Here is a 10,311-nt window from a genome sequence, read left to right on the forward strand (position 1 = left end):
AAAACGACATAAAACCTTCCACTGAATTCAGATCTCTTGTGACAACCGTTCAAGATGGATTTCCAGGATATGGAAATAAATTAATTTCTGCCAAGAAGAGGCTCAAGGTGTTGCTATCCTTGAAGAGCTTCTTTGTCAGGCTGCTGCTACAGCTATGTATTGTGCAGCATAAGAGAAATAAAATAAAGAAAAACAAGAAAGGAAGAAGAATTAAATTTAAAAGAAAGTGAGTCAGAGAGTGCTTGTTGCAGAGGACAGACTTTAGTCAATATGAAAAGCTTTTGAAGCAATTACAATCATGATGCAGATGTCAAGAGCTTCAAGAACTTTCTTAGAGTGAAACCTCTTGTCTGTTTCAGAAGCTTTTATATAGGAACCATGTGGTTACTTGTTCGCTAGCAGTGGCGAATCATATAAAAATGTTAGCGACACCGTATTACGACCGTTTGCGAATTCTTACGAGTGTTTTGCGAATGTTTGCGAATGTTTGCAACTGTTAGCGAAAATACAAATTCGCAAAGGTTCGCAAAGAAATTTTGAACATGTTCAAAATTTCTTTGCGACAAGAAAAACTGTTTGCGACAATAAAAACCGTTTGCGAACTTTCTTGCGAATGTTAACGAACGTTTTGCAACCGTTTACGAACCCTGGCGAATTCCCAAATTCGCTACGTTCGCAAACGTTCGCCGCTCAGTGAGATACCCCCTCATCGCCCAAAAGTGAAATCATCCATGATGTAATACACTCCGAAAACACTGAATGCGCTGTCGTGCGTGGCTCAGTGGATATTGGACCAGTCTATCAATCACGAAGTTTGTGGTTCGAGTCCTCTGCTGCGGCTGTTGTGCCCTAAGGCAAGGCACTTTATCCTCATCGCTCAGTCCTTAGGTCTCGTGGTTGTTTGCTTGTTAAGCATTCGATGCTTCTTAAGCTGTCAAGTGAATTAAACTAATTCGTTCAGCTAACCATCCATCCATCAATTGCGAGACATATCAAACTAAACCAAACCAAACAAAGCCAAACAAACAAGTAAACAAACAAACAGACAGACAGACAGACAGACAGACAGACAGACAGACAGACAGACCATCCTCGAGGTAAGAATAAGATGTTGACAGAAAAAGAAAACTTACGTATTGATATACAGATACAGAAGAATCCTGCGAAAAAGAAACAAACACAAAATTTCTCTTATTGCATATTAGAATTCGCTTCAATTAACCTTAATCTAATAACTCGGAAAGAACTGACTGTTTATTTTAAATCATCTTCAATTTTCCTTCGCGACATTATACAGTAGACTTGTTGCATGTTTCTGTTTAATAAAAGAAAACTTTTTGTCTCGACTGCAGTTTAAACTTCGCTTTAATTAACAGTAGGGTAATCAAATTAAACTCGAAAGGAAATGGGACTGTTTCTTTTAAATTTTTTTTTACTTGTCCGACCGGACATATACACCAAGTACGTATATTTCTGTTCACAGGCATAATAGCTAAATCTTTATGCTTGTGAAGTTAGATGCGAATGATTCGAATTGAAATGGAATGTCAAACTTATCCAACCTTCTTTTTCTGTTGTGACTGATATTAACTTTCAGGTTATGTAAAATGTTACTGCAGCTGTACATGAATTTGAAATCTTTCAAATCTGTAACACTCACAATAGTGATGTCACAGCTGCGGTTGAAATAAACGATATTTTTTTTTTGCAGCTCCTACGCCACGTTGTTTTTAGTGTAAAGATGCAAAGCAGAGCGGTGTATCGGTGAAGAGTAATCATTTCTACTTTATGATCATGTCCAGATTTTCCTTTAAAGGTCATATTTACCTTTGGGAGCAGTGATTAAAAATGTTCAAGATATCACATTTGATGCATATGTGTAGGTCCGTTGTATCACAAAACATCCTACCATATAAAAATCTTGCAATAAAGCCTAAGATACAAGGAGATGTCACTGTTTTTCTCAATAAACCATAACTGTAGACGGTTTACTCTGTAAACATCGACATCGCCCCGCTGCATGATCAGAGTAATCGCGTCACTCCGCGAGAATGGGACAGGCAGAAGACGACGTCGCTCATCGTGAAGCTAACGGACTATACAAAGTAACAAGAGAAGGGAATCTACAAAACGCACAGACCTCAGGCACGCGTATCTACATCCACGAAGATCTGACGTCGACGAGACAACGACGCATTGGTGCGATGCAAAAGCATGTGAAGGTCAAACGAGTTTGGACCCTGGACGGCAGAATCACGGTTCTGACACAAAAAGTTCCCATAACCCCATGCAGATCTCAAGAAGCTGGGACGCAGACACATGTTACTGTAACTGACTATAATCATGAAAGTCAAGTGAGTGTATCTCTGATAATTATGCAGGTTCAATTTCCGATTGAAATGAAGTATATACACACATGACCAAAAAAAAAGAAAAGAAAAAAAGACACTTGTGTTGGTATGGCGCAGACCGCCAATCTCTGGTGTGGAAACTTTGCAGAATTCTGAGGTACTTTTCTTTAGAGAAATGACGACATAAACATGGACGTGGTTGTTATTGGTGATACAAACTGTGATATGCTATGGCAGTCAAAACATGTATATAATACGTAATACCATTAATACATGTATTTACGAGGTGAAAATAGTACGTTGATAAGTTCAGAGGAGGTTACCGATCGATTTATTTCTATTTTTTTACTTATTTATATATCTTTTTAAAGTAAAGTTGGTCAAATCATCTCCATACAGAAGGGAGTCACACATGGTAGTAATAATGGCCACAGGAAGTATGTGACTGTCCATCATCCAAACTTTAGTTTTCGGCAAAATTTCTGAATCAGATATCAAAAAAGCCTTAGAGGCTTTACCGAACAAATATCAAGTGAAGGAGTGCGCTACCACTAATCTGTTAAAATCCGTTTCTGAATGAATTATTGCACCACTAGCCCTTATATTCAATTTGGCCATTAAGACTGGTTAAATTCCGACTCCACTGAAACGTTCAAAACCATCCGTATTCATAAAAATGGAAAGAAGACAGACGTCAATAACTATCAAACCGATCTCCATCACTGTCCATTCTGCCAATCACTGTTTAGACAGTGTGTAGTCAAGTTTCCTCTATTTTACATCTGCATGCAGTTCACGCCATGAAAAAAAAAACAACAAAAAACAGTCAGGTTTTTGCCCACAACATTCAACGAAGAACACACTGCTGAAAGTTACAGAAGACTGGCTTTCCTGTATGGATGATAGTAGGATGACAGGAATTGTCAGTATAGACCTAAGACAAGCCTTTGACACAGTGGACCGCGCAATACTGGTAGACAAGCTGCGAATGATTGGTATGGTCTCACAAGCATGTTTATAGATTAAGAATTACCTCAGCAATCGCACACAATATACTTTGAGGTAAATTCAATCGTAATCACTTGGCGTAACATTTAGAGTCCCGCAAGGGTCCAATCGTGGTCTATTGTTTGTCACAATCTATATCAGCGATTTGCCTAACTGCTTACAACGTTCATTCGTGTCGTTGGTTGCGTTATAATGCTGACGACAAGCGTATTCATGTGTCTGGTCAAAATGTGAAACAGATCGAAGAAAATTTAAACCATGATATGGCCCGTATTGCAGATTGGTTATCGTGTAATCGATTAACTCTTAAATCGGAGAAATGTGAAACTATGCTGATAGGGTCCAAGAAAGAGGTTAGACAAGTGAATTTGAAAGTGAGGGTAAACGATGTTAAAATAACATTTACTCAAGTTCCTCATGGTAATATCTTGGGGTGTATGTTGATCAGTCACACAACTGGAGCCATCATATTGGACATTAAATTGTGTAAATGCGCTGTAAAGAAATTTATATTTATGAAAAAGAAGAATTTTCATATCGGTTGAAACGGCAATTTTGATTTATAAATCAATCATTTAAAGTCATTTTGATAATTGTGATGTTCTAATGTGGTCAAATATTAAACATAGTTAAACTCAGCGTCTTCAAATTCTCCAGTATCGGTCTCTGAGAACAGTGCTGCAGGTAAATTCGAGATATCCAACTGATTTGTTATACTCACAAATCAATATTGACTCACTTGAAATGAGAAGAAACAAACATAATTATGTTGTGCACAATGTATAAAGTCGTTTATAATCTAACCTCTTCATGAGTGAGATGTTTGAGTTGAAATTTGTTTTTATTATAATGTATAAGGAATACAACATTAGTATTGAAGTTACCACAAAACCTGCTTTAGGCAAAGGAGTTTTAATTACCAAAGTCCAAAATTATATGGAATACAATGCCGACATGTATAAAACCTCAAACAATAGAGGTTATAAACGGAGGTTGAATTTGTATCTGACACCACAGTGATTTTGTACCACTCTCTCATTTTGAGGAAATCTGAGTATGAATTCATTTTTTCTGTACATATTTTTTTAAACTTTTGCTCTGTTTTGTTTAATCTAATCTATGTTGTATATTCTATGCTTTTTATGTACATGTTTATATGTTTTGAAATACGTGTATGTCATTCTTACCATAATGTTTACCTCATGCATGATAAAGAACATCCGTGCTGGCTGAATCATGTGCAGTGCTGAAATAAATGAAATGAAATTTCCCACATAAGTTAAATCCGAATCCCCAATCTCAACCACTATACTACATACCATCCCTTTAAGACGATCGAAAATAACAATGTTTTACTCTTTTTTTTTTGCATTGCTGTCAATGTAAAGATTTTCTTTGCTCTTTATGCGTTAACTTCGGTTCTTCATTTTCTTTGCCATAATTATGTTTCCTCTCTCTCTCTCTTCTTGAGAAGATTGCATTTTAAATGTTTCATGTGCTGTTCTATATGTTGTAAGCAGACATGGACCGACGCCTAAAATCCCTCTGGCTGATAGTGTTTTTTTTAATCGCATTGAAATAAATAAAACAGAACAAAACAAATGTAAATGTAATCCGCAGTGGGGAAACATTAACGCGGACAGATGGAAAATTCCTTAAGAGCTGAAAAGCTTTTCGGTATGACTGTACAGTAGTCGGAAAATATCGGACGATCTTTCCTGAGGTTCATGAATTTAATCCCTTTCCAAAACAAACAAAAACAAAAACAAAAAACAAAAACAAAAACAAAACAAAACAAAACAAAAAATAATCCCTTTTCTTGCAGCAAAAAGCAAAGTTGTTATTTCTCACAAAGTAACAAAGCATCGGGAAATTGAAGTCGTGAAATTGAGATGTAATACATGACGCACAGTTGATCAATACTCATACATCAATTTCTAATGACATATCGATGGTGATGAGACCTTTTACAGATGGATTTTCCTGACAAAATCATGCGGTTCATTTCTTTTTCTGGCTCAGGTATAACCAACTATATTTTGATGTTTGTGTAGATATGTCTTACATCACTTATTACAAGTGTAGCGTAAATAAGTCGATTAGCAGTGGAGCGGCCGTGCTGGAAATGGGGTACAGAATTCAAAATAACACACACACACACAGACAAACAAACACAAACATCATATCTTGAATAGCAGTACAGATGTACTCTTGTCACGCCGCGTCGCCGCATTTAAAATTGAAGAAAAAAAGTGCTAGTCAGCGGCATTTGCAGGTGAATACAGACAATTTCCGGTGGGTGGATACCGCATGAAGTCTGATAAAAGATGCGACAGAGATCCGGGTACTTCCGGAAATAGCATATTCTTGTGGTCAGTGCCGGTCAAGGTTAGAGGGGGTGAGAAAATAGTATATTGTCACAAAGCGAAAAAAAAAGTGGTGACGCTCTATGTCATGATTGCTAAGTTATAATTCTGACTCCTTGCGATTAGACTTTGGCATGACAGGGGGCTTACTGTATCACGTCAAGCAAAACGACAGTCGAAGAAAATTCATTCCGCGAATGCCAAGAGACTTTCTTATACTAAATCGTATACTAACTCGTACACTGAATTGCATATGTTGAAGAGAATCCGTCCTCCGGCGATCTCAAGGAGTTGCATAAAACATGTCGACTATTATATTGAATAGGAAAGTGCCTTCCTTTTGTTTGTGTGTGGGTGTGTGACTCTGTAGACGCACTCCAAAACAAAGTTCCCATTTTCTTTGCTGAGAAAATGTATGGAGAAGATTCACAGTGATATCAAAGTTGATATACGTGTACTCTTCAACTGATATCCAGTCTAAACAATGTCGGCGGCCCTCGGGCCTCAAGGCTTGGTAGCATTGAACATTGTGTAAAATTTGATCCTACCACTGAAAACGATTTGCTGAGAATCATAATGCTGTAAGGAAAGAAAATCATGTAAGTATGAAGTTGATCGCGCAGCCTGCCATGAATCCCATTCATATCCTATAGCTGGCATTGAAGGAAAATGTTCTTCACTTTCTCCCTGTACTAATCAAAATCATCACCTCATCATTTTCAAGATGCAAATTTCCATCCGCATTGAAACCTTCAGAATCGTGCCTCATCTATAATAAAACGCCTAAACTGGCCAGAAAAAAAAAATGTTTGGGTTTACCTTTTTTTGTGTGAAGATAAGTATATTACTTAAATGCTCATTTCTCATATAAAAGAATTATATCTTTGTTTGTAAATTTCAAGGAAAATTCTGAGAATAATCATATTAAAGAGGAAGACTGTAAATATTGCAAAACGGAAGGGGAAATTAAGGTTCGATTTATTGGAGGTTTGATTTTCAATTTGACAATGCAAGTTGCTGTATCATACCTTAATACTTTTTTTTTTTGTTTGATGCTAATTACTGGAGGCTTTTTCCTTTGTTTACTATATCAATCACTGATTAGACTATAACAACTGTTTTTTCCAAATCAATAAAGTCGGAAGAAGAGGGATAATGTACCCTTTTTTTCAAAATAATGTATCCCAACTGTTGTGAGAATGGATATAGACTACACACTGAAGTCACTATGACCTCACGTAATGTTGTCGAAACAAGTTTGCGGTTTCTTTCTTTGTTGCTTGTTACATTTTCTCTTCTAGTATGGGTAGTGTTATGCATTATCATAACTTGAGACTACTCCGTGTTGATTTTGTTGATTCTCTTTAACATTTTATATATATATATTGTATGTACATTTAAAGAAGTTGTATCCCGTTCTGGTCTGTGGTGCGGAATGTCATACAATATCCTAAGAAGAACAACCTATTTGTGTAATTCATCGATGTTTCTTGATTATAACTCAATTCACATGATTGTAGAAGTTAATACTAAACTCAGCATTTAGATTTTTTGGGGGTAATGCAACATTGTTATAAAACACTACAATACGCTACACAGTATTTCGTCTGATAAATCCTGCCTCTTTTGAAGTGCTTACCTTTCCATATAGTAATGATTGTTTGAGGGAATGTCGTAAATCTCGAAAAACACATCTCTGCACATTATTTCCGTTCATTTAACGGATGACGTCTGTCTTGATCAGCTAGAGCATTATTATTTTTATTTTTATTATTATTATTATTATTATTATTATTATTATTATTATTATTATTATTATCATTATTACCATCATCATTACAAATCAACCTTTTGTATGTCGTGCCCCCAATCTGGAACACATCTGTTTTCATAGAATATTTTTTTTCGCCTCGTATCTGCGTGAGTATTAATTTGCTATCAAAATTGAAGTGATCTAGCTACTTCGGAGTACAAACGAAAATTCAATCTATTATGCCGAAGTTTGATCCTATAATCGTAAGGAGTTGAGTAAAACTTCATCACTTCGTCAAATTTTACAACTTGTTTTCTCTCCTCTTTGACCTTGGCCGGAACTTACAATAAGAATCTGCTCTATCCGGAAGTAGGCTCATCCTTTTTCAAACAGAAAATTTTCTTTATTCAACTATCAACGTGTGCTGCTTCGGTCTCATTCTTTTTTTTTTTTTTTTTTTTTTTTGCTTCAATTTCAAACAAGTATACAGGCACACACACACACACACACACAGACACAAAGAGCAACAAGCAAAGCAGCACATCTTTAGCCTAGCGTAATTGAACGTTCTAAAAATGTTCTATATCTTCATGATATACTTATAATATTGTACTTTCAAAAGTAGTACTCTTCAGGGGATATAGCAAGACACTTGATGCTAAAACTGAAATAGTAAATTGATAGTGTTGATGATGTTTTAAGTACCAAAGCCTTGTTTCGTATTTGTGTTTGTATGTATTAGAGTTTTAATGAGAGTAACTGAGATGCATTTTGTTCTGTGTTTCTGCCCTAGGTGGTTTCGAAGTTTCGATACGATGCGTGTGTACACACACACACACACACACACACATATATGTATATATATATATATATATATATATATATATGTGTGTGTGTGTGTGTGTGCGTGCGTGCGTGTGTGTGTGTGCGTGCGTGCGTGTGTGTGTGTGTTTGAAATTTGAAAGTTATATATGAATTTGACATAAATTCCAGTAGGTACTGACAAAACAGTAGACATACGAAGAAGCTGATGATTACTGGAAATAACACGTGTTGAAAAAGGATATATGAAAATCGTTTTCCGTGCAATGAAATAAAACGAGTCTCATTGTTCAATATTCAAGGCTCATTGCATCACAATTGTTTTGGCGCTCTTTCTTTACCCACAGCGATTGTTGTGATTTGATTATTTTTCCTTCAATGGAAATCAACATTCTTGATTGTGTACACCCGTTTTCTCGTTGACTTATCGAATCAGCCTTTTTGATGATGTTATGTAGATGTGTGTGTGTGTGTGTGTGTGTGTGTGTGTGTGTGTGTTTATAGGAATGCTAAACTTGATATTACCAGTACTGGGATGTAATTGATTACACACTATAAAAAATGAGAGCATTTTAGTCATAAAAATCTTCCTGCAACGTGTCAAGGTTTGAGACAAGGTAATATTTTGACGAAGTCGCTTCCCATATAGACCACAGTATATAGCCAGTCGATGAGACCAGTATACGTATAAAGAGTAATGATTCAAAATAATGTTACCGGGATTGAATGTTGTGCTGTTTTGTCTCCTGCATACTTGACAAGCATCGATGGACAATATATTGACTGTTAACTTTTGACTTCGATGAGAATGAGTTTGATTTGCTTAGTACATAAAGATGCTAGCTGATCTAAGGTGTGCGTGAATAGAATGGTATAACAAGAATCGTTGCCTGAAATTGGAAAATTTATCATACCGCTAATTATAATCAACTACATCGATAGTAGTTTCGTGCAGGAGCGAGCAGCAAGCACGAAATTGAGATTTGCAAATTTACTCACAAATAGAGGGGGGGGGGGGGCTGTCATCGGAGGTACGCCCTAACCTAAAATGCTATACAATGAAATGCAAAGAACATGTCAACATTTTACTGTAGAAGAAATCTATGCCAATGATATCAAAGTACGGTTACTAGATGGTGGTGTATGGCACGGAGTGCCGCTCTTTTCTTTACTTTTCTTAGTGATCATGCGTTTTCGTCTCCTACGCAGGTTTAAAGTTTGTCTGATCTGGTAAACGAACGAGCAGTCTTTATACTCCAATGAGATCACAATTTTGAACACACGCTCATGTTGGTACATCACGTGACGATCGACAAACACGAGTGTGATCCAATATGATAGGTTGCATTGTTCTACATTATCATTTACTTTAAAAAAAATAGAAAAAAGACCCCAAAGCAAATCATCACAACAAGATCTTTAAGCTGTCTCTGTTACTTTAAAATATTGGTTTCCTTTAACCACTCTTTATTTTTCTAACTTGTTTACCCTTCAAATGATGTACCCATCCACTACGTCATGTGAAGAATACTGGCCGTTAAGTCCTACTGACTCTAATCGGCGAAAATCTTGATACATTTTCTCACATCCCATAATACATACCTGTTGCCAGGGGGCTGTCCACGTTGCTCTGAAGTCCAACACCCAATCAGCATCCAGAACACTAAACTATAAAGGCGCAGGAAATAAAACTCCGCATCCCATGCTGAGCTACGTATGAGAGGCGGAGCTGAATATTCTCGTCTTGGTGTTGGATAATTTCAGCGAAAACGTCTGCAATGATTTCGTTAGCAAATGCTTTCAAGTAGGTGAAATCCATTATCGTCAATCCAACGTCTATCCAACTATGCCTTCTGTAAGAAGGACTCTTTCCTCCTGATTCTTTACTATTAGCAGTTATATGTGAGTCAGGAGTTGCTGTTTTCCACTGTAAGATCCCAAAAGAAGAAAATCATATTTTCTGCCTTTATTTCCTTCTTTTTTCACGGATACAAGCAAAGCAAGAGGAAAG

This window comes from Diadema antillarum, unplaced genomic scaffold, assembly GCF_040938485.1.
Source record: "Diadema antillarum isolate AM-2024a unplaced genomic scaffold, OU_Dant_1.0 seq00001554_RagTag, whole genome shotgun sequence".
Taxonomy (NCBI): Eukaryota; Metazoa; Echinodermata; class Echinoidea; order Diadematoida; family Diadematidae; genus Diadema; species Diadema antillarum.